At 42.6% G+C, this 21,402-nt stretch overlaps 1 long non-coding RNA gene across 1 annotated transcript; it reads left to right on the top strand.

The window, feature by feature from the left end:
* Positions 1 to 2,605: 2,605 nt before the first annotated feature.
* Positions 2,606 to 4,908, top strand: LOC135964681 (uncharacterized). The gene is made up of 2 exons (XR_010577206.2): positions 2,606 to 2,854; positions 4,331 to 4,908. It is a non-coding gene; the product is annotated as an uncharacterized lncRNA (long non-coding RNA).
* The last annotated feature ends 16,494 nt before the right edge of the window (positions 4,909 to 21,402 follow it).

Here is a 21,402-nt window from a genome sequence, read left to right as displayed (position 1 = left end):
TGTTGTTCATTTAGTTTATGGTTCTCTTCCTACATTCTTATGATTTGCAAACATTTGTTAGAACATGGAGCGCTTTGGCCTACTTGACTGCATCCCACTTGCAAATGGAGAGGATTTCAGAGTCAATCATGAATCAGGAACTATGAATCAAGGCCAAAAATCGCAAAAGGAATGAACTGGAGATCAGTTAGTACATCAGGTCTGGATGTGGCCTGGTGTCAGCACAGAAAGACTGAGCTCACTAGGCTTCCTGACTCTTTGCACTCTTTTTAGGTGATCACTGAACAATCAACAGGGCCCAAGGGGGAACAGAGTCAACTGGAAGGCTGCTGGGAGTGGAAGCTCTCTTAGGGCTTTTATTTGGTCAAGAGAACAAGGCCAGGGGCATAAATTAAAAGCAAATTCAAAAGGTCTAAAAAAAAAAAAAAAATGCTAAGTAGACTGTGGTAGTCTCAAAGGTATGAGGCCTCGAAGGCACAGACTTGTTATTAATATTTGTCATGAAGCAGTAAATACTTTGAAATTGAAAATATATCCCCTTTTTAAGGAAAGACTCAATCTGATTTGAGTAAAGCCTGACCAAGCCCAAATGTCACACAGTTATGAATCACTGTCCAGAGTGGATTATGCAGACGAGTAGTTTCTTTAGCCATGACATTTTAAGCAAAGTAAACATTTTCGAAGTGGTTGCATAACAAACTGGTGGTACTATATTTTTCTTAATTTCTTCCTAATATGTGGAGGCCCACAGCAGAATTACAGGACAACTTGTTTGTGTGTGAACTAAAATAATTTTGGCATCATGTTATAAGAACTGTTCCTTCTACAGAGTCTAAAAATGGAATAGGACTGTTGAAGATGCCGTCCATGGTATGGGGAGGTGGAAGAGTTTTTCAAACTTCTGCAGGTCATTTTGATAAGAGGAAGCTATATTTCTTCATTTTTTCTACTGCTTTGAACTTGTAACAAAAAACTCCTTTTCTGAGATACTTAAAAATCTTCAGACTTTGCCATAAGAACCTTTTGTTTGTTTGTTTGTTTTTTGAGACAGAGTCTCGCTCTGTCGCCCAGGCTGGAGTGCAGTGGTGCGATCTCGACTCACTGCAAGCTCCGCCTCCCGGGTTCACGTAATTCTCCTGCCTCAGCCTCCCGAGTAGCTGGGACTACAGGTGCCCTCCACCACGCTCGGCTAATTTTTTGTGTATTTAGTAGAGATGGGGTTTCACCGTGTTAGCCAGGATGGTCCCGATCTCCTGACCTCATGATCCGCCCGCCTCGGCCTCCCAAAGTGCTCAGATGACAGATGTGAGCCACTGCGCCCGGCCGCCTAAGAACATTTCTATTCTGTGAGTCACCTTCTGGAACATTAAGAAGAGAGTCCAGGGCCAGGCAGAGTGGCTCATGCCTGTAATCCCAGCACCTTGGAAGGCCGAGGTGGGCAGATAATTTGAGCTAAGAAGATTGACACCAGCCTGAGCAACATGGTGAAATCCCATCTCTATAAAAAAATACAAAAAGGAGGTGGGCATGGTGGCACATGACTGCTTCCCTGCTATTTGGGAGAATCAATTGAGCCCAGGAGGTCGAGGCTGCAGTTGAGCCATCATGGCACCTCTGTACTCCAGCTTGGATGACAGAGCGAGATCCTGTCTCAAAAATAAGAAAATAAAAAAGGAGGCCAGGCACAGTGGCTCACGCTTGTAATCCCAGCACTTTGGGAGGCCGAGGCAGGTGCATCATGAGGTCAGGAGTTCGAGACCAGCCTGGCCAACACAGTGAAACTCCATCTCTACTAAAAATACAAAAATTAGCTGGGCATAGTGGCAGGCGCCTGTAATCCCAGCTACTTGACAGGCTGAGGCAGGAGAATTCCTTGAACCTGGGAGGGAGAGGTTGCAGTGAGCCGAGATCATGTCACTGCACTCCAGCATGGGCGACAGAGCTAGACACCGTCTCAAAAAAAAAAAAAAAAAAAAGAAAGAAAGAAAGAAAGAAAAGAAAAGAAAAAATGAGGAGAGTCCAGTTGGGTCTTTAAGTCCACTGAGAAAAAAAACAGATAATCAAGAACCTGGGAGTTACTGGTAAATAAATCAAGACCATTTGCTGCTCTCACGTTCTCACTTTCTTGTTATACAGCCACTGTTATAACTGGTCAGTTTGGGGTCTTACCACGCATGTCTCACCATCTTTGGATAGAAGAATTAAAAGTCATAGGCCGGGCACGGCGGCTCATGCCTGTAATCCCAGCACTCTGAGAGGCTGAGGTGGGTGAATCACCTGAGGTTGGGAGTTCGAGACCAGCCTGACCAACATGGAGAAACCCCATCTCTACTAAAAATACAAAATAGCTGGGCTTGGTGTCGCATGCCTGTAGTCCCAGTTACTTGGGAGGCTGAGGCAGGAGAACTGCTTGAACCTGTGAGGTGGAGGTTGTGGTGAGCCGAGATCGTGCCATTGCCCTTCAGTCTGGGCAACAAGAGCGAAACTCTGTCTCAAAACAACAACAAAAATCATATGACTATGTGTAACATACATATTCTCTTCACAAAAACAAAGAAAAGGTCATCGACAGTATCACAAAATTCCAGCATTCAGGGACTTTGCCAGAGATTACCGCAACTTCTTACAATGCTTCAGCACCTATCTAATGAGTGCTCACAAGAAAATTTCTGGAATGTTGTATAAAGCAACTGTGTTTACCTCTGCACCAAGGGATTTGTGGAGATGTTCACATTTTACCGGGAGCATATTTGACTTTCAGAAGTTTATCCGAAGAAGCTGCTGTCTTTCCACACTTCTATTTACAGCCAATCCTTGATCTCATTATGCTGTTGTAAGACTGGTCCCTGTCTGGGTGAGTAACTTCCTCAAGTTGAGTTTTATTACAATGCTTTTGTTTTTTTGGCCAGGCACAGTGTGGCTCACGCCTGTAATCCCAGCACTTTGGGAGGCGAAGTCTGGAGAACTGCTTGAGCCCAGGAGTTCAAGACCAGGACAGGCAACATAGTGAGACCCCGTCTCTATTAAAAAAAAAAAAAAAAAAGAAAGAAAGAAAGAAAAAAAGAAGAAAAAAACTTCTAGTTTTATTCACAGTCACCATGAAAAATAGCCACATGAAGTTCCTTATGGTATTTTAATAGTATACTGTCATTTTCCATTTTGTAGTCTTGAATTGAAAATGGGCGACAAAAATTTTTCTTAAAATTCAGTGCTAGGAAAAGCTTTTCTTCCTTTGAGAAACTATCAGCCTCTTTTGAAAATGACAGTTAGTAAGTGGTTAGCAAGCTCAGTGTTTTAATTTGTTGCTCAATACTATGTTTACTGTTACCTGTGTGCTTTTCCGGGAATCCCATTTTACACTAAAAATACCTACACTTTGAAGTATTTATTTTTAAAATGTACTGTTCCTGTCTTTTAAAGACGTTCAACTCCCTTCTCAATGAGGTGGTGGTATAAGGAAACATAAATAACAAGAAAAGGGACCTGGATTGGGAACAAAGGCTCCATGGACTCCAGTGGAGTTCCCCTTGAGAATTAAGGCCTGGAATACTTTTTTCATTTCTGATTGAATGCAACTTTGGGAAAGTTAGCTGGAAGCTCTACCCTAGGGAGATGTCACTGCTAATAAAATTGTAAGGAATTTGCTAATTCATCGTTTTCACCACACTTGTGTTAGAGCTTTATGTACCAAAGTTGTCTTTTTTAGACGAACTAGAGAAGAAATAGGGTCGAAAGCATCTATTGAACTTTTTTTTTTTTTTTTTTTGAGACAGAGTTTCGCTCTTGTTGCCCAGGCTGGAGTGCAATGGCGAGATCTTGGCTCACTGCAACCTCCGCCTCCTAGGTTCAAGTGATTCTCCCGCCTCAGTCTCCCCAGTAGCTGGGATTACAGGCATGCACCACCACGCCCAGCTAATTTTTGTATTTTCAGTAGAGACGGGGTTTTTTTGTTGGTCAGGCTGCTCTTGAACTTTCAACCTCAGGTGATCTGCCTGCCTCGGCCTCCCGAAGTGCTGGAATTACAGATGTGAGCCACCATGCCTGGCCAATCATTTATTTTATCTATAAGTGAAATTCGTTCACAGAGAAACTTTCGTCATTCCTGATGGCAAAACTTCATGTGGGAAAACATTTTAAAATATTAGAATGGGTTCTGTTATTTATATGGCTCGAAATCCAAAAAAAGTACAAAACTGTATTTACTAACAAGTTTTTCTTCAAATGCTGCCCTTTATCCAACTCCCATCTCAAGACACAACTAATACTATCTGCTTCTGGTATATCTCTTCAGATATTTTATGGGTTTTTGTTTTGTTTTCTTTTGACACAGGATCTTGCTCTGTCACCAGATTGCAATGCAGTGGCACAATCATGGCTCATGGTAGCCTCAACCTCTTGGACTCAAGCCATCCTCCCACCTCAGCCTCCAGAGTAGCTGGGACTACAGGCACATGCCACCATGCCCAGCTAATTTTTGTATTTTTTATAGACAGGGTCTAAGTTGTCCAGGCTGGTCTCAAACTCTTGGGCTCAAGTGATTCTCTCCCTTAGACTTCCCAAAAAGCTGGGATTAAAGGTGCAAGCTACCATGCCTGGAAGCTTATGCTTATTTCATGCTTATACAAACATATCTATATAAGTATCCATACACGTGTGTATCATTGCCTCATTTTTAGTAGAAATTGTAGCATACTATTAGGTAATTGTTTTGTGTTAAAAAATGCACATGATATATATTGAAGATCATCTCATAATAGTACAAAGAGCTTTCTCATTCTTTTTAAAAGCTTTCATAGGATTTCATTTTATGCCTGTATAATGATTTACCAGTCCTTTACTAAAGAATATTTGTATTTAAAAAAATATTTTATTATAAACAACGCTGAAATAAACAAGGTTGTAGATACATACCATTTCTCATGTGCGTTGTAAGATAAACTTTTTTTTTTTTTTGAGACAGAGTCGCGCTGTGTTGCCCAGGCTGGAGTGCAGTGTCACAATCTCGGCTCACTGCAAAGTCCGCTTCCTAGGTTCAAGCGATTCTCCTGCCTCGGCCTCCCAAGTAGCTGGGATTACAGGCGCCTGCTGTCGTGCTGGGCTAATTTTTGTATTTTTAGTTGAGATGGGGTTTCACCATGTTGGCCAGGCTCGTCTCGAACTCCTGACGATCTGCCCGCCTCGGCCTCCCAAAGGGCTGGGATTGCAGGTGTGAGTCACCGTGCTACCACGCAGGGCCAAGATGAACTCTTACATGTTTATTTGTAATATTGTTAGGTATCCTGACCTAACCCCTATGGACGTCATGATAATTTACATTAATATTTTCATTGTGACTGCTTGTCTATATGTTTACTAACACTGTAGTTATCAAACTTTCTAATCTTTGACAATCTGATAAGTGAAAAAATGGTTTCTCAATATAGTTTTAATTTTCATTTTCTCATGGAGGAAAAAAAATTGGTTTTTTTTGTTTTTTTTTGTTTTTTAGGATAAAGGGCCACAAAGTTATGTGAGTTATTATTTTATCCTTAATATTGTTCCTGGAGTCTGTAGCAGGTCAGCATCAGAGTTCAGAGATCAGGAATATGGCAACATGCCCAGAACCAAGATGAAAAGAAAAGCCAATAGGCCCCATTTCATGAATATTTGCCTTGAGGAGTCCCTGAAGATGTCCTTAGAAGTTAACTTCTGTTTTTACGTGGAGACAATCAGAAGTTAAGTTTCAGATTCCCCAGTGCCTGCAAAAGTGGCTCTAATTACTTAGCAGAGGATAGTCTTTTTCCCCCTTCAAACCATCTGATACAAAAATGAAGTAAAACTGGTTCTATATTTATAGATACAACTAAGCCACACAATAGGATTGTGGGGTTTAGACCAAATCATCTAGGTCACATCAGGGTTACAAAGATTAAATGATATGTTTAACACAAGAAGTATTCTGCTTAGGGATGGAGGCTTGCTGCTAATTAGCATAATTGCCTCGTGACTTGCAGAAACTATGTCAGCGTTTTGTTTTGTTTCTGTGTGCTTTTTCATAGGGAGAACCATCTGGTGGTGTTTAATACTATATCTATTTAAAATTAATCACATGCCTTTCCTAACAACAGGGATCATGTTAGTTGCATCTATCTTTTTTTTTTTTTTTTTTTGAGAGGGAGTCTCGCTCTGTTGCCCAGGCTGGAGTGCAGTGGTGCAATCTCGGCTCACTGCAAGCTCCTCGTCCCGGGTTCACGCCATTCTCCTGCCTCAGCCTCCCGAGTAGCTGGGACTACAGGCGCCCACCACCACGCCCGGCTAATTTTTTTGTATTTTTAGTAGAGACGGGGTTTCACCGTGGTCTCGATCTCCTGACCTCGTGATCCACCCACCTTGGCCTCCCAAAGTGCTGGGATTACAGGCAGTTGCATCTATCTTTACAACAGGGATTTCAAAAGCAAGTGAGAAGCGTCGTTATGTAATGGAATTAAAAAAGGAGATTAGGAGTTAGGCTTGCTGGGTTTGCACTTGCCCTCACTGGCTGTGTGACCTTACGCTAGTCACTTGACCTTTCTGAGCTTCAATTCCTCATTTGAATAATGGAGATAATCTGACCTTTATACCCCTGGGTTTTGTAGTCAGGAAAGAATGGATCATTGTACATGTGAAAAGGCTTTACAACTATCAACGGCAAGACATCTGTCAGTTATTCTAATATTCATGGTATAGAAAACTGTGAAATACAGCGTCCTTAGGTTTATTCTCCAAAAACGTTCACTTCTCTTTAAAAGCTTTTAGCAAACCACAATCCAGGTAACTAAGAAGAAATATTAAAAATTTGTTCTCAGGTTGTCTGACATTTCGTGGTTCAGTAATGTTACATCTCTCACAGGCAGAATAGCATCTTCGGACAAGTTTTCTATTAAAAATATGTTTTATAGAAGAAAATATTTCACGGGCCTAAAAGACAGCTGTGGATGAAATTCGCTCAGTTTAACAAAGAGCGAGGACTATGTTTGTGTTTAGAGAAAAGTGGGTCGGGCCTAGTTTCTCTCCCTGGGGTTCTAGACTCCTTTCCACGTTGTATCTGAAGCTCTAACAGCTGGGAAGCTCCTTTCTTTAACCTTTATTACACACTTGCTAGTAAACTTGCTAGAAGCATGAAGATAATACAGACTGCGAATCAGCCCTTCTAAGACACAATCACGACTCCTTCCTTGCACGTCTCCGCCCTAATTCTCCCACGGTCCCACCTTCTATCCGCCCCGCGGTGCGAGGCCCCTCGGCCTGCAGGTGGCCAGAGGGAAGCAGGAGGCAGATATCCCACCTACGCCGGCCCGGCCTGGGCCCCAGCGCTGGGTGCGGCGGAGCCCTGGGCTCCTGCGGGGACGAGTGTGGTCCCGGGACGCGCGGTGCAGCCAGGTGCGCAGGCGGCAGTGGCAGCCGCGGCGCCCCGCGTCGCACGTGGCAACAGGTGCAGCGCTGTCCCGGCCTGGCGCCGCGGGGCGTGGGGCGCGTCCGCACTTAGCCCGGGAGCGCGCGGAGCGTCGGGATTGGGACCCGGGAGCGCGAGCGGAGGGCGGGAGCGGCCGAGCGGAGTCCAGCGCCCCAAGGTACGGCCTCGCACGTCATTCAGGTTCCCGGGACGGCAGCTCCCTGGGGCGGCGGCTGGCCTTGGTCTCCCGCCGCGAGCCGCTGGAGGGGAGCCTTCGGAGGGAGCCGCCGCGGGTTGGGGCGGGAGGCCCGAGTTCGGCTATTTACAAGTTTCCCGAACTCCCCGCCCTGTTCCACCCCCTGGCGGCCCCGGAGGCGGGGAGGCGGGGAGGCCGGGGCTCCGGGTCCCTCCTGGTAGCCGCCGCAGGGCTGGGGTGGTGCCGCGCCGCGCGCCCCCAGGTGCAGACGCCGCCCCCGAGACCTCCGGGGCGGGTGCGCGGCGACCCCGCCAGCGGTCCAAAGGGCGCCCGCGCTCCCCGCCGCTGCGTCTCTGCTCCCTGGGCGCTTGAAGGAGCTGCGGGTAAGTGCGGGCTGGGGACTGTTCCCGCTGCCCCGCGGCCGGGGTGGAGAGGAGACCGGTCCCCGGGGAGGGGAGGGGGCGTTGCGGGAGCTTGGGGGCTGAAGCTGGGGCGGGTAGCGGGGGAAGGGGGTGGCAGCGCTGGCGGAGCGGAGGCGGGTCTCACGTGGGCCAGCGCAGAGCCTGCGGAAGGGACGGATGCGGATCTCGTTGCTGTCACCTTGAAAGTGACCGAGGAGCTTGACGGTGGACTCCTTACGCCGCCCACCCGGGCCCGACGGTCCCAGCCTTCTCGCTGGGTCCCTTCTCAGCGGAAGCAAGCGGGGCCGAGAAAGCGGGTGGAATAGGGTTGCTGCAGGTCCCAAGACCCCTCCCCGCGCCTCGCTACTTTCTGCAGCTCGTTTGCACTTTTCACGCTCTAGAAAAATCCACTCTTAATTAAGGTGACGTTATTGACTACTCTGTAGTACTTAGTAGACTTAGGTGTTTACTGACGAACCTTTTTCTTTTTTGAAGACGTACTCCTTTCTACCAAATTGTTTGTTGATTTTGACTTGGAGTGATTTGGGCCTAGGAAGGAAGAGGTTAATTCTTCATTTAGCCTGCGTAGTTACACATACTCTGTTAAAGACTCTTGGTTTGAAATAGTGTTCTAAGGAAATCCAGTGTGTTTTGTTTGTTTCAATGAAACCAAAGTCTTAGGCAAAACGGTGGGTGAAAGCTTTCAAGTTTTACCAGGTGCAGGTGATTGGAAGTCAATCATCACTAAATCACAGCACTGGGGCTGGAGGGTGGGAGTGGGGGGGTTACGAGTGGATTTCAGGAGGAAGGGAGGGAATGCAGGAGGGGAGGGTATTAAAAAAGAGAGTCATTGCTTCCTGGGAACGAGTGACCTCTTTAAGGAGGCTATATAGAAGATAACAGTGCATGGATAACTTTAAAAGGAATTGCAACTACATACTTGCAATTCTGTAGACAAATTTCTTTTTCAGAGATGATTAGGGCAGGAAATGGACAATTTAAATTAAAAGGATGATGTCCTGTTAGTACAGTGCTTTACAGTGTAGAAAGTGCTGTTACAGATTTTTTCTTCTTAGGCAGTATATTCCATTAAGAAAGCTATACAAAGAAAACATTAGAACTACATGCTTATCCTTAAAACCAAAACTAAAATCCTTAGAAGTGGAATTTAGTTTAAAATAATATGTAGTTATTTATGTAGCTTGCACCAAGTTTTTTCACCTATTCTTTTTAAAATCAGGTTTATGAAGAGAAAATAGTTCTTGGTAGATCTGCTTGGTAGAAAATCATGCTTGGAACAAAACCTTTTAATTATATGTCAATAAGTCAAGGTTACATTTTGGAGTATAATAGGGTTATAAAATTCTAGATAAATATCTTATAATTTTTGGAAACTAACCTGCAGTTATTAGACTCAAGCATTTAAAAAGCCTGTTACTTAATAGCCCTGGTCTGTTAACCCTGTTTATGATTTCAAAAGTAATCCATGCTTGCTGTATAAAAATAGGTAGATTGAGAAAAGTGAGTTAAGCAATTTCATCAAAGATAATCACAGTTAATATTTCAGAAAATACTTGTTAATATGTAGAAAATACTTTTTTACCGTTATATAGTTTACCTAAATATCCTATTGCATGCTAGGTTTTTTGCTGCTTAATATATCATGAAAAATTTTCCATGTCATTAAATCTTCAAAAATCTTAGTGGTTACTTAATATTACATTACATAGATGTATCAAACTTTTTCATTTATTTCCACTTACTATTACTAAATATACTTTTGCAACAAATACCTTCTCAAAACTTTATGTGCAAGGTTAATATCCTTAGAGCCTTTGAAATACAGTTAGTTGGAAGATCTCATACATATTGATCACTTGCTTTCCAAAAAGTGTTTAACCAAATTATGTTCCCACCAGCACTCTGAGAATACTGGTGTTACCATATTCTTGTCATCATGGAGAATCATCCTTAAAAGGAAAAAAAAAAAAAAATCTTCCCAGTTTTATAGGTGAACAGTGCTTTCTGTATATTTGAACTTTGTTTGATTACAGATGATTTGAACACCAAAGAAATCTAGTTGTTTTCCATTTTGAAATTTAACATAGTGCCACATTTTTCTCCTGGGATATTAGTTTTTTTCCATTAATTCATAAGAACCTTTTATGGATTGATAGTAAATCTTTGCCATTCATATTGCAGATACTTTTCCCTTTTTGTCTTTGCTTTATATATTTACAGTGTTTTTGACATACACAAGTTTCTTTAATGTTGATAAATGTGTTGACTTTCTCAAAACAGAATTTTTAACACTTCTAAATCTTAGCTTCAGAACTATGTGTGACTGGTAGAAGATTTTTAAAAAAATTTCCAGCCGGGTGTGGTGGCTTACACCTCTAATCCCAGCACTTTGGGAGGCCGAAGCGGGTGGATCACAAGGTCAGGGGTTCGAGATCAGCCTGGGCAACATGGTGAAACCCCGTCTCTACTAAAGATAGAAAAACTTAACTGGGTGTGGTGGTGTGCACCTGTAATCTCAGCTACTTGGGAGGCTGAGGCAGGAGAATCGCTTGAACCTGGGAGGCGGAGGGTGCAGTGAGCCAAAATCAGTCCAGTGCACTCCAGCCTGGGTGACAGGTCAAAACTCCATCTCAAAAAAAAAAAAAAATTCCCCAAATTCTGAATTAGAATCTTTTGAAATTCATTACAAGAACTTCGATATCTTGGAGTAGAGACTGTTGCAAAACTACTTGCATTTGTTGATGAGAAACCATTGGGCTTGGTGTATACTATTAGGAACAGCATCCTTTGAAATCAGAGCAGAAAGTTTTAAATCCCAAAGATTGAATGTTTTCAGATCTGTTGTTCTGTGATTATACGAAGTAGGCTCACACTCCATTTCTTTTCAGTAATCTATTTGTAGTATCATTTTGCCAGATTCTTCTTTTTATAGTCATTATTATGGTTTCATACGGACTTGTTGATGATGAGTCTTGTGTTGATGTCCAGACAAATGTCCTGTATGTGTAGTTAAAAAATTTCCTGGATTAATTTCCAATACTGCTACTCAGCAAACTATTTATTTGAGGGGGGGGGGAAACACAACTTCCTGATTTCTCAAAGTTGAGTTCTTTCTCTGTGTTGTGAAAGCTTAAATACACCCTGAAAGGCCTCACTGAAAGAAGTGTGTTCTCCATCAGAGCCTGAGTCCCTTTTATTCCCCAAGCTTACAGCATAAGAGTAAGCAATAGGACCGTATGTGAGCCATAAGGATGAAATTGGAGTTCAGCTTAGTGAACTCCACATTTTTAAGTGGAGTTTTAAACTCCACATTTTAAGCACATTTTTAAGTGCTTAGGGGCACTTAGACTTTCTCTGGAGGAAGGCAGGCCCCGGAGGGAGGCGACCACTTAGCAGCGGGTACAGTGGTGACTGTGGCCTCTTGAGAAGGAGGGTGAGTGATCCCACCCCGCAGGAAATGAAGGACTAGATGGGATGGTATGAACTCAGCTAGCTTGAAATCTGGCCCCAAAAAGCCTACTCTGACCAGGAAGTCTCTATACCTGGTTTAGGATGGTCCAGTCAGTATAACCAGGAGTTGAGTTTGACTTGTAATATCTTCTTTTTTTTTTTTTTTTTTTTTTTTTTTGGAGATGGAGTCTCGCTCTGTCCCCCAGGCTGGAGTGCAGTGGTCGGATCTCAGCTCACTGCAAGCTCCGCCTCCCTGGTTTACGCCACTCTCCTGCCTCAGCCTCCCAAGTAGCTGGGACTACAGGCGCCCGCCATCTCTCCCAGCTAGCTTTTTGTATTTTTTTTTTTAGTAGAGAGAGGGTTTCACCGCGTTAGCCAGGATGGTCTCGATCTCCTGACCTCGTGATCCGCCCGTCTTATTTTATTTTATTATTTTATTTTATTTTATTTTATTTTTTATTTATTTATTTTTTTTTTTGAGACTGAGTCTCGCTCTGTCGCCCAGGCTGGAGTGCAGTGGCGCGATCTCGGCTCACTGCAAGCTCCGCCTCCCGGGTTCACGCCATTCTCCTGCCTCAGCCTCCCGAGTAGCTGGGACTACAGGCGCCCACAACCGCGCCCGGCTAATTTTTTGTATTTTTAGTAGAGACGGGGTTTCACCGTGGTCTCGATCTCCTGACCTTGTGATCCGCCCGCCTCGGCCTCCCAAAGTGCTGGGATTACAGGCGTGAGCCACCGCGCCCGGCTATTATTTTATTTTATTTCATTTTATTTTATTTTATTTTTTGAGACAGAATATTGCTCTGTCACCCAGACTGGAGTACAATATGATCATAGCTTACTGCAGCCTTCACATCCCAGGCTCAAGTGATCCTCCCACCTCTGCCTCCTGAGCATCTGGGACTACAGGTATGTGCCATCATGCCTGGCTAATTTTTGTATTTTTTTTTTGTAGAGACAAAGTTTTGTCATGTTGCCCAGGCTGGAGTTGAATTGCTGGGCTCAAGCAAATCCTCCCACTTCAGCCTCCCTTAGTGCTAGGATTATAGGCATGAGCCACTGCCCCCAACCTAAAAATTTCTTTCTTTTTTTTTTTTTTTTTTTTTTAATTGAAATGGAGTCTCTGTCACCCAGGTTGGAGTACAGTGGTGCGATCTCGGCTCACTGCAACCTCCACCTCCCAGGTTCAAGTGATTCTCCTGCCTCAGCCTCCTGAGTAGCTGGGATTGCATGTGTGCGCCATCATGCCTGGCTAATTTTTGTATTTTTAGTAGAGACAGGGTTTCACCATGTTGGCCACGCTGGTCTCAAACTCCTGACCTCAGGTGATTGCCTACCTCAGCCTCCCAAAGTGCTGGGATTACGAGTGTGAGCCACTGTGTCCGGCCTCAAAATTTATTTCTAAACCAAGTTCTGTAGATGATTGCCCTGATGATGGTTATTTATTTATTTTCTTAGAGAAAATCCCTCAGTAATCTTTGAAATTACTCTTGGATCTGGGGCAGTTTTCCATGATGACATTAATGCATGACTTTTTCATGTTCACTCGGCCTTAGATGGTAAAAAAGACTTCCATTTTGGAGATGACAAATTTGGGGGCTCTTTGCTATGTGGATACACAGGATAAAACTTCATTTTCATACACTATAAGCAGATTGGCAACTGGTGATTGCCCTGATATATAAATGTTGCACAATCAAGGAAGAAAGGGTGGGTTTTCTGAACAAATTTAGAGTGTAAACAAGGTCGAACTTGGAAGTGCTTCACTTAAGTAAATAGCTTTCAAGTACTTCAGAAGTACGTATTTGCATATAAATCTTGATTACAAAATAACTTGGTTCATTAAAGCTTAGACTTCAAGCTGTATATTGTAAAGTAGTAAAATTGTATTTATTCAAAGGTAAACTGCATTTAAATCTTGCTAGCAGGCCCCTGTCTAAATTAAGAATGTTCTTGTCTGCACAGTAGTTGGATTTTTTCATTCTAACCTAGAAACTTTAATTTTGAAATTGTAAAATTAAGTAAAGATAATCTTAAGGTCACTTCAAGTTTCTCGTGAGGAAACATGTTTACTTTTGGAGTGGCGTTGATTAGAATCTTTTTGAGCAGTGAAAGAAGATGAAGTGCAGGTCCTGAGTTTCTCGGACTAGCTGGGAAGGGCAAAGGGTTGCAAGGAGGCCGCACCTCCTGGGAGCGGAGTTTGCCCTGAAATTGCACTGATTTCACATTTCAGTGAGGTTGTGTGGAGTGGAAAGGGAGGCTTGACAAGCTCGTAGATTTTCCTTAGACTTTAAGCTCCATACTGAAGAGTATGTTCACTTATTTTAAAATGAACTACATTTAAGCCTTGCTAGCAGACCCATATCTAAATTAAGTATGTTCTCGGGGCTGGGCACGGTGGCTCATGCCTGTAATCCCAGCACTTTGGGAGGCCAAGCTGGGCGGATCACTTGAGGTCAGGAGTTCTAGACTACCCTAGCCAACATGAGGAAACCCCATCTTTACTACTAATACAAAAAATTAGCTGGGTGTGGTCGCAGGTGCCTGTAATCCCAGCCACTGAGGGGGCCAAGGCAGGAGAATTGCTTGAACCCAGGAGGCGGAGGTTGCAGTGAGCCGAAATCACACCACTGCCTTCCAGCCTGGCCAACAGAGTGAGACCCTCTCAAAAAAAAAAAAAGAATGTTCTTGGGCCTGGCTCAGTAGCTCACACTTCTAATCCCAGCAATTTGGGAGGCCAAGACAAGTGGATCACCTGAGGTCAGGAGTTTGAGACCAGCTTGGCTAACGTGGTGAAACCCCATCTCTATTAAAAATACAAAAGTAGCCGATGTGGTGGCGGGCACGCCTATATCCCAGCTCCGTGGGAGACTGAGGCAGGAGAATCACTTGAGCCAGGGAGGCGGAGGTTGCAATGAGCCGAGATCACACCACTGCCCTCCAGCCTGGGTGACAGAGTGAGACTCTGTCTAAAAAGAAAAAAGAGTATTCTTTTATACACATTAGTTACATGAATAAAAGTAAGAAAAACCACACATTTTATCCTGATTCTAACCTAGAAGCTTTATTGGTAGAACACAGTGTGAACACAGCTACAGGGAAGAACAGACTAGGAACAGATCAGTCTTTCAGGTAAGACGTATTGGAAGAGGTTTTTAAACCATTAAATGACCTTATTCTTTTAAATGCAGAAATGTGTACCTTATAAGTAAATTGTATCTTAAGCTTCATGCAGAAGAAAATTAGTATTTAAATTTGAGGACTAATCAAATATAATTATTCTGATCTTCTGTTAACTAAAACATTGAAGGAGATTTTGTGTCCTAAAACGACATTGGGAAGGGAATCTTGAGAAAGACTCATACTTATCAGAAGAGTAGGAAGAAGAGGCATAACATAGATTCTTGTGTAAATAATGTTTGTGACAGTGTTCATTAAGTCTTGACTGTTGGATGGTTAGCTTATCTTTTGTGCTTTTTGTACATGGGAAACATGGTAATATTTAACTCAAGCATTATTTACACTCTACCAATCTGGATGAAAAGAATCAATATTTCTTCACCTTATTTCTGATAAGCAGTTCATGTGAGGTGTTCAGCAGTGTTCAATGACAAATTAGAGATTTATTTTCCTTTATGTTCATTTTGTAGATTTTTGAATGATTGTTAGCAGTGAATGATATGAAGTGGAAACTGCATGTCCTCTTAAAACATAGTTCACTTGGCTAGCTTTATGGAACAAAAATAGAACCCAGCACAGATATGAGCAGTTTCTGAGATGACATTGAAACATAGACCTACCCCCCTTCCCGTGACCCCTGTGTCAAGGTGACTGAGTCATATTTCCCAGAATTCTGATTAAATCACCTTGCACTATTAAAATCTTATTTCTTGTTATACAGTAAACTACTACACTGTAATGATTTCATTGATAGTCAAATTACAGAATTGAACCGTCTTTGCTTATTACTGTGACCCTAACCCAATAGGCTTTAACTGAAGTGAGGATGGCAGAAGTCCTTCTTGCCGGCGGTCAGGATCGGGTGGAGGGATATTGGAGAACGAGAAATGGATTTAAAAGGGCTGAGCCATGCCAGGACGTACCTACCAAGAAAAATTCACTTGTTTTATTAGATCCCCAGTCTAGGCCCCACATACAGAACAAAGTCATTTATACATAGTGTATGGTTAGGCTTATATTTTCATGTCAAATGATAAAAAGCATGAGTAAAAATCCTTGCTGTTAGAATATTATATTTGATTTTCTTTTTTCTTTTATCTTTTTTTTTTTTTGAGACGGACTTTTGCTCTTCTTGCCCAGGGTGGAGTACAGTGGCACGATCTTGGCTCACTGCAGTCTCTGCTTTCTGGGTCAAGTGATTCTCCTGCCTCAGCCTCCTGAGTAGCTGGGGATACAGGCGTGTGCCACCATGCCCATCTAATTTTGTATTTTTAGCAGAGACAAGGTTTCATTCACCATGTTGGTCAGGCTGGTCTTGAACTCCTGACCTCAGGTAATCCACCCTCCTTGGCCTCCCAACGTGCTGGGACTACAGACGTGAGCCTCTGTGTCCGGTCTGTGTTTGGTTTTCATCAACCTCAGCCATTTTTGAACACTTTCTATGGGCGAAACACTGTGAGGTAGAAGACAAAAAAAAGAATTTGACCTCTTTTCTTGGAGGAGTCAGAGAAACCCCAATCATTGTGAAAAGTACAGTTTTGGAAATGTTAGTAAGTATTCGTGTTGCTTGAAATATTCTCCTAGGTTGTTAACATTGGGCCCTGCATTGAAAATTCTACCTGCTGTCTTGACCAAAGTTTGGTCACATAGGCTGTGTTAACATTCTTGGTTGTATAAAACATCCTTATCCTTAATCATGCTTACCCTTTTCCTTCTCACCAAAAGGATTGAGAAGGAAAATACTTAGCACGGAACTCTTTGGCATCTCTTAATTTCTCTCAGTGAGAATCTTTAGTTACCTTTTCCAGTATCTTTTTGCTACATCTTGTAAGCTTCTTAAGGATAGGGTCTAAATCTTCAGATGTTGAGTACATTTTTACTTTTATAATTATTTCTCCCAGATGTGGTCTGGAATAAATCATCTCGAGCTCTGACGGCACGGGAATTTGAAATTATTTTTTCAGATAGTCACAGCTACTGGAAGGTCTTTTAAACCACAGGTATTAATTTCCTTACTGCTTTTCTCTGCCTTGCGCCTTGCCCTCTCCTCTTGCCCTCACCCCCTCATCCCGTGTTTCATACTCAGCAAGCAGAGGGAAGGTAGCTCACCCTCAGTCTTGTGTCTGACTGAAAGGCCACGGCTTTGGGAGCCGAGCATCAGAGCTAGAAGGTGCCAAGTTTCCTGTTCCTTCTGAGTTACTGTTTTATCATGAAGAGTCAGTTTCAGAACATCTGGCATACCCATGTACTAATACATGTATGTAATTGATTCCACTCCTGATTTATTACATTCTCTATTCGTGCAGACGATCACAAGTTGACAATTTCTCTTGACTAGGGACTTAGGCTGTTTTCTGTTTGGAGAAATATGTATGTACAACTTAAAGAAGAATTCAGGTAACTTTTCAGGCTAGGATTGTTCTTATTACATCTAATAAGATTTGTGTTTCAGAGTAGTTTTGCGTTTATGTAAAACTTTTCAGTAGTTCACTAGACTTGCTGGTTATTGAACTTGATTTAATGCTCTGAAGAAGTATTTTCTGTTTAATGTTAAAAAAATTGTTTTGCTTTCTAATTTTTTTTCTTTTTTTTTTTGGAGACAGAGTCTTTCTCTGTCACAGGCTGGAGGGCGGTGGTGTAATCTCGGCTCACTGCAACCTCCACCTCCCGGGTTTAAGCGATTCTCCTGCCACATCCTTTTGAGTACCTGGGACTACAGGTGTGTGCCACTATGCCCGGATGATTTTTGTATTTTTGGTAGAGACAGGATTTCCCCATGTTGGCCAGGCTGGTGGCGATCTCCTGGCCTCAAGCAATCTGCCCACCTCAGCCTCCCAGAGTGCTGGGATTACAGGTGTGAGCCTCCGTGCCCAGCCTGTGATGTTGCTTTATAGTGTTTTTAATGGCACCTGTGCAGAGGGGTTTACTTACTCTTCATTTGAATTTGAAAGAGTAGGGTCAGTCAATGAAAAAGGGGATAAGAAAAATCCTACATTTCTGTTTCTATGAGGAAACCTAAACCATATTATATTGCAGATAAGACTATTTTGTTGGAAAGTGCTGGTTATAGCTTATTAAGCTGAACATTTAAAAATGTATAACCTTGTAGATATATAATCAAATGAAAATGATTTTCTCCTTATATAGTATCAGTTGTTTTGATCTTGAATGAGTAGCCTTCCATCCTTCAGTGCTAGGGACTGCTTTTCTTCTCTCCTTCCTCCTGTTTTTATTGAATTTGGAATAATAAATAGAGAGATTTTACCGTTTAGCTAGATTTTGCCCACCATGACATCCATTATGATACCCTGGGGACGTACTTTATTATAGCATTGGAAAAGTGTTATGGGTATCAAGAACGTTTGGTGCAATAATGTCATAGAGAGTGCACAGACTTAACAGGCAAAATTGGGTTCATGTCTGAGATTTTCCTATTAACCATGTGACCTTGGGTGAAATTTCATTACCTTTGCTCCCTAGTTGGCTCATCAGGACACTAGGAGGTAGGGGTGGTAGTACCTTGTCTCCTGGGGTTATTCTGATACAGGTGCCAGGTATATAGAAGATGATGAGTTAGTGCTAATAACCATCCTTTGCCTCTAGTTTTAAATCTTTTGATTCATAGATAGGTGTTTCATTTAGTTTCTGCAGCTTAGCCTTGGTGGAGGTGTTGCTTGGATCTGCTGGTGCTGTCTGTTGGGAGTTAAATTCTAGGCTCAGGAGGCTGATAACTTTCCTTCTTCCTTAGGAAGAATGAATTTGTACCAAACATTGGAGATTGTTTATTCTCAGACTCCAGCTTTGTCACCTCTTGTTTTTCTTGAAAGTTTAAGTCTAGTGGGCTGCTGATACTCCATTTGAACTGTATTTTCAAAAAATTAAAGCAGATACTTTTATCTTTGGTAAAGTCTGTAAATTATGTTGCCCATTTGTTATCAATCAGCACAGTCAAAAAACAAGTGAGTCATCACTTTGAACTTATCTTGCACTTGTGGATATTACAGTACTAACATTCCCTGTTCCAATTTTTCACCTGTAACATAGTCCAGAGTATTTGTATTTTAGAGTTTCAGTTGTAAAATGTTACTATTAATATACAGTATTTAAATATAAAAGCAATTCTGTATTTTCATCTTTTAAGCATAGTGAAAAATTAATTCCCTATGTTTGTAGCAAGCACATTCTAAATATGATATTAAGAACTGATCACAATGGCCCTGTGGTTGGGCAGCGCACGTCATGAGTGCTCTCTTTTATACTCAAGGAGAGTGGGGACCACAACTATTTGGATAAATGTTTTATCTTATGGAGAGTAAGTTATGGAACTGGGACTGGACTTGTACCAGTCCATTTTCCACGCCCAATATGATACTGTTATTTGACTAGTTTTAATGCGAGTGAAAGTAATAGGTTTCTGTTGCCAGGTTTTTCTATACATTGGTGCTGAAATGGGATAAAAGTCATGCAGCAGTTCCCCCCACCCCCCCAATAGTTTGTTCTGTCACCCAGGTTGGAGTGCAGTGGTGCGATCTGGCTCACTGCAACCTCCACCTCCGGATTCAAGCAGTTCTCCTGCCTCAGCCTCCTGGGTAGCTGGGATTACAGGTGCCTGCCACCATGCCCGGCTAATTTTTGTATTTTTAGTAGAGATGGGGTTTCACCATGTAGGCCACGCTGGTCTCGAACTCGTGACCTCAAGTGATCCACCTGCCTTGGCCTCCCAAAGTGCTAGGATTACAGGAGTGAGCCACCGTGCCGGGCCAAGCCATGCAGTAGTTTTGGTATGTAAAATTTCAAATGGCATAGCTGAGAATTACGGTTTATTTTCCCATTTTCTAATCACAGAACATAAAACCGAATGTTAAATGTTGTAAACCATTAAGATTAGTAGCACAAGTGACAAATTGACAGAGATCATTACAATCATGTATTCCACTTACATAGGACTTTATAGCTTTCAGATTGCCTTTTTCAATAAGTCCTAATAGAACTCTATAGAAACAATCATTTGAATATTTAGATTTTTTTGTATCTCATCTTATAGATTAGCAGTCTGAAGTCTTATATGCTGGATAGAAACTAATATTTTTTTTCCTGAAACTTTTTTTTTTGAGACGGAGTCTTGCTCTGTCACCCAGGCTGGAGTGCAATGGCGCGATCTCGGCTCACTGCACCCTCCACCTCCCAGGTTCAAGCAGTTCTGCTACCTCAGCCTCCCAAGTAGCTGGGACTATAGGCGTGTGCTGTCATGTCTGGCTAATTTTTTGTATTATTAGTGGAGGCAGGGTTTCACCGTGTTAGCCAGGATGACCTTGATTTCCTGATCTTGTGATGATTCACCTGCCTCGACCTCCCAAAGTGCTGGGATTACAGGTGTGAGTCACCGTGTCCAGTGGAAACTTTTTTTAAAAGTAGAAATCTTGAATTCTGTTTCCTTATTGTAAGCGACAGAGGGGCAGGTAATTAGTGGAGGAAATGGAGGTAATCCCAGATGGAAATGGAAGTAGGAGGTGAGGCCAGTGTCAGAACTGGGAATGGATGAATGCCCTCACAAAACCACAGTTTCGGCTGAATATCAGCCATGATTTTTAGCCCTAAAAGTCATCAGTTCTCTATTTCCAAATTGTCTTCTAAGGAGTATATAGGGTTGGGACTGTACAAGTAGGCCCCGTTTGGAGGTTGGCTCTCCTTGGGCCGCTGCTGTGAGTTAAATGTGTATATACAGTCACCTTCTGTTAAAGAACTCTTACTGGCCAGCAGAAAGCCTAACATAGGTAATCATTTTCAAGAAAAGAGTGCAGGAAGTCGATGTTTAATAAAGGTTGGGAGGTATAAGGTGAGGTGCCAACTTGCGTAACTGCGCACACATAAAGACATTTCCCATTTGGTGTTGGCATGATTCAAGTGGAAAATTATTTCCTTTTCACCAAGTGGACTTTGAAGGGGGATGACAACTCTGAAGTTTCTAAACAAGGAAATGTTCATGGTCATTTAACACTTTGGGGTAAAGATTTTATATTTCAGCTGTAAACTCTGCCCTGCCCGTGCGATCTACCCGCCACATACCTCAAACAACCTGTGCTACCTTTTAGGTATTAAAAAAAAACTAACTGCGTATAATTTAAAATCCAAAAGCAGCCAGGTGCAGTGGCTGACACCTGTAATCCCAGCACTTTGGGAGGCCTAGGCAGGTGCATCACCTGAGGTTGGGAGTTGGAGACCAGCCTGACGAACATGGAGAAACCCTGTCTCTACTAACAATACAGAATTAGCCGGGCGTGGTGGCTCATTCCTGTAATCCCAGCTACTCAGGAGGCCGAGGCAGGAGAATTGCTTGAACCTGGGAGGCGGAGGTTGCAGTGAGCCAAGATCGCGCCATTGCACTCCAGCCTGGGCAACAAGAGTGAAACTCTGTCTCAAAAAACAAACAAACAAAACAGACTAAAAGCATGCATGGTCTGTACATCAAATCATTTCTTTAGCATAACTGTACAGTCCTTGAGAATGCCTTTGATAAGCTCTGGGTATAGATGGTGGTTTTAATTATTTACTTCTGTACAAACAGCTCATTGTGTGAAAGTAAATACTTTGGGCCCAGTACTATCCTGAAACTTACTGTTTTGCCTCTTGTTTACTGATTTTCATGAAAAAGGTTACTTTCTGATGGAATTTTGAAAATCATCTACAGTAAGATGTGATATCTAAGAGAGCAAGGACTTTATTTTGTTTCTTCCTCTGGGAGG

This window comes from Macaca fascicularis, chromosome 8, assembly GCF_037993035.2.
Source record: "Macaca fascicularis isolate 582-1 chromosome 8, T2T-MFA8v1.1".
In the NCBI taxonomy this organism is placed as follows: Eukaryota; Metazoa; Chordata; class Mammalia; order Primates; family Cercopithecidae; genus Macaca; species Macaca fascicularis.
This window is presented reverse-complemented; position numbering and strand designations above follow the sequence as displayed.